The sequence below is a fragment of the Chinchilla lanigera genome, unplaced genomic scaffold (assembly GCF_000276665.1).
Source record: "Chinchilla lanigera isolate Chin_1 unplaced genomic scaffold, ChiLan1.0 scaffold00014, whole genome shotgun sequence".
Classification (NCBI taxonomy): domain Eukaryota; kingdom Metazoa; phylum Chordata; class Mammalia; order Rodentia; family Chinchillidae; genus Chinchilla; species Chinchilla lanigera.
In genome coordinates this window covers 5,283,269-5,291,325 of record NW_004955415.1, presented here as the reverse complement: position 1 = coordinate 5,291,325, position 8,057 = coordinate 5,283,269, and the positions used below count along the sequence as shown (strand labels likewise).

The window sequence follows — 8,057 nt, the reverse complement described above, 5'->3', positions numbered from 1 at the left end:
GGGGCCCCTGGCGCCGCGTCCGGCCCGCCTCCCCTGCTGCCGCCCTCACCTGCGCCCGGGGCTCCCCTCGCCTTCAAGGCCGGGGACTCCAGCCCAGACAGACAGGGGACCGCGCAGGGAGACAGCACGTCATTCAGGTTAGAAAGGAGAAAATTACCTGTAATCTCAGGTGACGTAATATGGAAAAGGACTCCAATAAAAAGTGGTTAAAACTAAAAAAAATAGAGTTCAGCACCGTTGCAAGACATAAAGCACACACACAAAAGTGTATTTTTACACACTAACAGCAAACAATCTGAAATATAATTAAAGAAACAGCTCAATTTACAATAGCAACAGAAAGCATAAAACATTTGGAAATAAATCTAACAGAAGTATAAATTCTATACTCTGAAAACTATTAAACACTGTTGAGTGAAACATTTAAATAAATGGAATATCTCATGTTTGTGTATTAGAAGACAACATTTAAGCTAGCAGCGCTCAAGTTAATCTATAGAAGCCATACAACCCCCATCAGAATCCCGGCATCGTCTTTTTTTTTCTTTTCAGAAATCTACAAGCTGATACTAAAATTCATATAAAGTCTTAGGAACCCAGAACAGGTTCCAGAAAATAAAGAAGAAAATTGGAGAATTCGCACTCTCAATTTGCTAATGAGAAAGGATAGATCAATGAGAAAGCATTTCGAGTCCAGAAATAAATCCATGTACCAACGTTCAATTGATTTTCCACAAGGTCCCCACATCAATTCAATGGGGAAAGAAGAGGCTTTCAACAAATGCCGATGGGAGAACCGGATGGCCATATGCAAAACAATGATGTTGGATCTCTATGTTGCATCATATTGGATCTTAGTTGTATCTCTACCTTGCATCATATATGTACATTACCTCAAAAGGGATCAAGACCTAAATATAAAAGTCAGGATTCTTGGAAGGAAACAGGAACAAATCTTCAAGACCTCAGATTGGTCAGTGTATTCTTCAATATGATGCCAAAAGCACAAGCAACAGAAGAAAAACTGGACCTATGGGACATCATCAAAATTAAAAATTTTGACCTTCAAAAAAGAACATTGCCAGAAAATGAGAAGACGACCCAAAGAAAGGGAGAAAATATTTGCCAATCCTATATTTGATATTAGATGTGCATCTACAATATATTGTTAAAGCCTTTAAAAATAAAAAGAAAATAGCCAATTTTAAAGTGGACCAAACAATCTGAACAGATGTGTCTTCCAGTAAGATATATACTGTAATTTAAATACAGTTTGTATCCTGAAACTCAGGCTAAAGTTTTACCCCATTGTAAAGTATTAATACAGCTGTGCTATTTAGGTGGAGTCTTTGGGAGGCTATTAGGAGGGAGCCTCTGTCATTGGGTTCTGGTGACTTTTATGAAAGACGAGAGAGAATAAATACACACGTATGCACATGTGCACTCCCTGTCTCTTGCCAAGAGGTGTCCTGCACTATCTTGTGACTCTGCCACCAGAACAACTATTGATTAATGCAGGCATCAGCCTTGACCAGAACCATGGGCCAAAATCAGGCTATTTTCTTAATGCCTGAGCTAGTCTATGGCCTTGTGTTACTGACACAATGAACTGACACACGATACAAATGGCCAATAAGCACTTGAAAAGATATTCAACATCATTAATCAAAAAATGCAAATTAAAACCACAATAAGATGCTACTGCACAGCCACTAAGTGTGCTACTGTTATGGCTTGTATCTACGCCTCATGGCTTGTATCTATATCCCCCAGTGCCTCATGCACTCATAGATGGGGTTTTTCAGTGGTGACTGGGTCTAGGGTATGTGAAGGTGGATTAAGGGTGTGTGGTAACTAAATTATTCCACTGATTTGTTTAGTATAGTTCAGGGTGTGAATAATGGGAGGGCCACCCTGGCTGTGAGGTCACCATCTGATAGATTTGGTGCCTTGATGTGGTAAAAGTCCAGAAGACTCACTGCTTGCTGTCTCCTGCCTGCCCTGCCATGGACTGTGTCTCCTCCGTGAAGCCCTTCCACCATGCTGTCTTGCCTTGGAGCCAGCCAACTATGCACTGAAACTTCTACAAACTATAAGCAGAAATAAACCTGTCCTCCCTTACCTTGTGAGTGTTGGGTATTTTGTCCCACCACCAAGAATGTAACTAAGGCAATAATTAAAATACATGATGGGTCCTGAGGGGTTTGGTCCTTCAGAGGATGTTAGGAACATACAAACAGTAAGCTGGTGGGCAGTATTGTCTGTATAAGCAACACCTGGAGTAGGTGGCACACTCTTCCTGCCACTTCTCTGAACCAAAGAGAGCACCCTTTCACTGCAAAGCAGAGTTTCTGCACCCGAATGAAGGCCAAGAAGGGGGAAGGGAAGTAGGTGCAGGCCTGAGAGCTGTCCCCACCTGCACTTCACACTGGGATGTGGCAGAAACTGAGGGAGAACACCAGCGCTTGCGGGTCACCACAGAATCCAGTCCCCTTCTCTCCCATCCACACTGTCGCCGTGCTCCCAAATGGCACACCAGCTCACCAGGTGACCGCTGGAAATGTGGGCTGAGCACCTGCTGCATAGGTCAAAGTGGAATGAAAATGCTTCTGCCTGTAAAAGGTGCACTTTCTCATGAGGCAGTGAAACTTTCCCCACTTCTGCACTTCCTGTAGGAGTACAGGGGCCCTGCTGTCATGGGAAATGCAGAATAAAAGTTAGGGAGGGCCCATTCCATCAAACTTCTTTGTAGTTAGGAGATTTCGCCAAAAATAATCTGGGGACAGGTGGCACAGCATGGAGAAACCAGGACACAAGCCTGACTTTGGCTAGAAGAAAGTCTGCCCAAACACTGCGAGCTGACTCCATGACACACAATAAGTTCACTGGCAATCACGGAGGAAAGTATGTAATTGCTAAGGGTTGGGAAGTAGGGTTGAAAAAATATCATGGGGCTGGGGAAAATTATTCTTAAACAGTAAAGGTGTTTACAAGCCACCCTGCTGGACTTCAAGCTTGGCTGAAATTAAGTTTTCTACTGTACAGTAACATAGAAGTGAAGAATTTTAAAACCAGGTATTCTAGAAAGGGTCCAGTCTAGAGAGTATAGATTTTTAAGGCAATTTTAAAATCTGAAACGACACTGTTCTTCAGTTCAGAATCATTTTTAAAAGAAATATAACTTGGAGCTTAAGAATGAACCACAACCATCACTGATGAGGAGTCCATTTGGAATCAGACACTGCTCTGAGTTCTTGTCTGTACCCCGTCATTTCATGTGCACAACACCCCTGCAAGGCAGGACTGACCTTCACAAGTGGACAAACTTAGGCTGAGAAAGGGGCAGCTCTTGCCAGAGTTGCACACCTAGACTGCCGCACAGCAAGATAGGAGGGCTGCCCTGTTTAAACAGTGGAAGGCAAAGCTAGCTGAGAGAACCTGTAGCCCTGTATCTAACCTTCTGCCCGACAGCCCAGGTGACCCTGTCAGAAAATAAACTGAACAGCTCAAGGTCAAGGCACTGTGAGAGACATACTGTAACATATATTTAGCTGGGAAACAAAAGCAAAACCCTGAACATAAGAGCAGTTGCCCCGGAGACCTTTTGGGTTCTCAACCTGGGCAGTTGGAGCTGGGAACTGGTCTCGTGACTCCCAGGTACTAGTTATGACGCTGGGCCTGTGTGAACCTGGGAGCTGAAAATTTGCTCCCTTCCTAAAGCCAGAAGCTTCATGGGAAGGTTGCTATTCTGTCACAAAGAGATTGGAGAACTTTATTCCAGCTCACAAGGATGCATGCAAGACGTTCTGTACCTGGCTAAGGCATACGTGGAATATCGACACCCTGGCCAGCTCCCTGAGAAGGACAACAGCAGACTCTATCCTGCAGGGTGCAGGAATCCCACCCAGGGGAGCCAGTGACAAAAACTGGCCCTGGATGTAGATTCTCTAAGAATACAATGGAAACAGTGGGCAAGAAGGAGGATGTAAGGGGGCTTTCACAGAGCAATGGCTATGAGAAGCCCACTTGTCAATACACAAACCACAGAGACAAATCACACAAGAAATTGACCATCAAGAGAGAAAACCAGCAGATGGAATCAGCCAGTAAGTCAGCATTGGACATGAGGGAATGTTAGAATCTGCATGATGAAGTATTAAAGGGATAGAGCTCGTGTTAAGTATTTTTATTATGATTTTTAAAATCAGAACAGAAAAAACAGAGTAACTCCCAAGAAATGATGATTACGCTGAGAGCAAAGTTCTGATCAGCAGAAGTGGATACAAAAAGAGAAAGCATAACTCAGTATTACTCAGTAATCACTTCTGCAAGCTTTTTTAAATCTGCAAAGCAATTTTATTAACTACTTCTGAATACATACAAGCTTAACAAGAGTATCAGAACATGGATTGGAGAGATACCATCGCTGCCAGAAGAAAGTGTCTGCAGGGGCCCAGGAAGGGCACGTGAAAAGGAGAGCACTGAAAACATCCACACACCCCCTCACACATACAGAGAAAGACACACGAGCAAATTTCAAACATGTTTGTCTATCAAATGTTTTTGAGACAAAGTCTCACTGTGTAGCCCAGGCTAGCTCCCAACTCACAGTCCTCCTGCCTCAGCTTCCTGAATGTTGGAATTACAGGCATGCACCTCCACAACTGGCTATACATCAAGTATCTGTAAATGTCAGCCAAGTTTCAGGTTCTGTCACCTTCAAGAGCCCAAAGAGCCTCATAGCCACCATAGCTGAAATCAGTACTATACCTATTACATTGCAAGTCTGTGCCACACTGTGAAGGGCTCATTTCCAAGTTGCTGTCACCGTAGCACTAGTTCCTGAGGCTGGGCTCTCCTGGCTTCCAGGACAGGCAGGCTACTTTCTCATGTGTCAGCTTTCTAGGTGATTTCATTCTCCACATAAGTCATGTGCTCAGGGAAACGTCTAGAGATAATGAACCTGCAAAAGAGTGAACCTGCCGTTAGGGGTAGAGACCAGCAAATACTATGAAGGAACACAGAGTCAGAGCGACACCAAGTGGCAACCCTAGGCACGGTGCACGGGGAGGTACTCAGGAGACCTCAGCACCTGCCCACTCCTTGCTGGGGCTGTTGGGCAGTCATTCCTCTGAGCTCAAAGTCCACTGTGCAGTAGTTGGGTTTCAAGGCTTCAAGGACTTCTGCAGTCCAGAGAGTGCTTTGGAGTTACACAAGGATCCAGTACCCCTCCTTGTCCTGTGCCACCTCTCCCTGCTTCCTGGCTTTCTTCCCCCTTCTCTACAAAGCCTGTGGTCTCTGGGGCACTAGGTCCCATGGGTGGCCAGGTATAGGTCAGTGGATGCAATGCTGATCAGGAAAAGAGATATTGCCACCTCATGTGATAGGGAAATTCTGTTTTTCAGAGTGACAGTGTAACCCCTAGAACTAAGCCAGCTAAAGCATGATGACTACATTGATTTAGTGGTACTGAGTTGCTAAAGTCTAGGGCAGGGTATAAGATGCTGGAGTGCAGTGTAGCCACCCCACTGCCTTACACAGAAGGCACCAGTGAAACTAGCCCTGGTTAGGTCCCCCTCGTGTGTGCAAAGAGGGCTGCAGCTGGGTTTCTAAACACTATAGCAACAGCCAGCTAGGAAACTATTGAAAGGAAACACTGGAATGAGAAAATTTTAAAAGCTGACTCCCCCACCTGCCAGTTAAAGTTCTCTCAAAGGTCACTATCAATAATAACCACAACAATAAAATCAAATGCGTATGACATACCTGTGCACACTGGGCCACACACCGTCCTATGTAGTTTACATGTATCAGCTCATTTCAATTCATGCAAGCTTGTTTGCAAGTAACAATATTATACATACAGTAAGTCCCTCACATGTATGAGTTCTGTTTCATTCTGGGAAAGTGCTTGTAAGTTGGATTAATTTGTAAGTCAAAAAAAGTGATCCTACACACCTTTGACACAAATATACAATGTGTATTGCTTCGTGCTTGCAAGCATCACCTCCACATCACCACTGCTTTTCCTCTTGTCTCTGGACACCCTGGGCTCTGATTGAGCACTGCACTCCTGGACCCTATCGCAAGGTACAGTAAGCACACAGCAGCACAACTTTGGCAAGGCCCAGCAGACGTGTGAGCTTCTCCCACGACTTGTTCTAATCTATGGTTGTTCGTAACACGAGGTTCTTTCGTATCTGAAAGTCTGCAACTCGAATGTTTGTAAATTGGGGATTTACAGTACATATTTTACTAATGAAAAGCCTGAGGCGCAGAGAATAAAATCAACATGGCTACAGTCACAGAGCGGACAAGCTAACGGAGGCATGGGATGCACTCACAGGGCCATAGATGCCTTTGAGGAGTCTGACCCCTGCACTCTGCAAACAATTACACTTTGCTGCCCCCCAGCAGCCATCTCATGGCTGATCATTGCTCTACCTACCACGGCCAACCACAGGCAACTGCTCTCCTAGTTCCCCTATGGCCAGCTCTTTTCTGCAGGGAGCTGCTCTGTCTCCTTTGCTTGCTCTTTCTTCTGCTCTGGAAAAGGAAACACCCTCCAAGGTGCTCTCCTACCAACCCTATTTGCCATTCTCTGTATTCTTTCTCCTTTTCTCTAGGGCTGAGGCTGTAGAACTTTTGGGATTTAAAGCAGGATTCTGGTGTTCCAGACCCAAGGCCTGAAGTTTAGCACCCTCACTCCTGAGGGCCCCACATGCTCCTAATATAAAATAAAAAGTTGGTTTAAGCAATGGTTCTCACCTTGTTGCCCATTAGCCTCTAGTGGGGTACTAAGAAAAAAAAAAAAACAAGAACCACTGCTATCTGACCTTAACCCATTAATCAACATTTTCCCATGCCTTCCTTCTCAGCATCATTTTAATTTCAACTTGTATAAGATCAACTTCTTTGGATTCCATGAATGAATGAGATTATGTAGTACTAGCTTTTCTTTAGCTGTTTTATTTCACTTAACATAATGATCTCTAGTTCCACCAATGTTGTCACAAATAATAGGATTTTTATTCATTCATATGGCTGAATAGTCACCCACTGTGTCCATGTATGGCATTTTCTTTCTTCGCTCATCCACTGATGGACATAGAGGTTGATGTCACATCTTGGCTAGCGTGAATAGTGCTGCAGTGAACATGGGAGAGCTAATGTCTTGCCAACATACTGGTTTTATTTCCGTTGAATATATACCCAACAATGAGATTGCTAGATCACATGGTAGTTCTACTTTTAGGTTTGTTTGTTTGTTTGTTTTAGTACTGGGGATTGAACCCAGAGCTTTTACACTAAGCTAAATCCCCAACCTATTTTATATTATTTTTTATTATTTCATTTTATTTATTATTTTGAGACACGGTCTCGCTAAGTTATCTAGGCTGGCCGCAAACTTATGATTCTCCTGGCTTAGCCTCCTGGAATGCTCATATTACAGGCATTGGACCACTGCACCCAGCTTCTAATTTAATTTTTTGAGAAACCTCTCTACTGTTGTCCGTAGCAGCCATTAGTTTGTAGCTTTTAATCATGCTTATGATCACTATTTTTTTATTGATATTTGCCTGAATCTAGACTTACTTTCTAAGAGGAAATACCTGTTCTGTTCTGTTCTGACTATTGTTCAGACCTAGGCTTTGGGTATACATTATAATAGGGCTTCTTGCATACTTTAATGTACTTAAAATACTTGAAGCTATAAATAGTAGAAATGAAAGCACTAGAAAAATCTATTATTTCTGTTGGATATTTCAATGTTTCTCTCTCAATAATTAATAGAACATGTAGACAAAAGAAATCAGTAAGAGTACAGAAGATTTGAACCATAATTTTAATCAGCTTGAACTAGTTGACATTTATATAACACTGCACAGAAAACCAGCAGAATAGACACTTCAAATGCATATGAAACAGTCATCAAGATCACACATATTCTGAGATGAAAAGCAAATGTCAATAAATGTAAAAGGAATGAAATCATGCAAAGTATGTTCTAACCAAAAGGTATTAAATTAGATATTAATAAAAAAGATATATCTGGA

The 8,057-nt window shown here is 43.0% G+C and overlaps 1 protein-coding gene across 1 annotated transcript in view; it reads right to left on the bottom strand.

The window, feature by feature from the left end:
* Window positions 1-4,851, bottom strand: part of Sh3tc2 (SH3 domain and tetratricopeptide repeats 2) — a 68,406-nt gene extending 63,555 nt beyond the window's left edge. Inside the window, exon 1 of the mRNA XM_013512395.1 lies at window positions 4,771-4,851. The gene's annotated coding sequence lies outside the window, so the exon portion shown is untranslated. The remainder of the gene's footprint in view (window positions 1-4,770) is intronic.
* Between the last annotated feature and the right edge of the window lie 3,206 nt (window positions 4,852-8,057).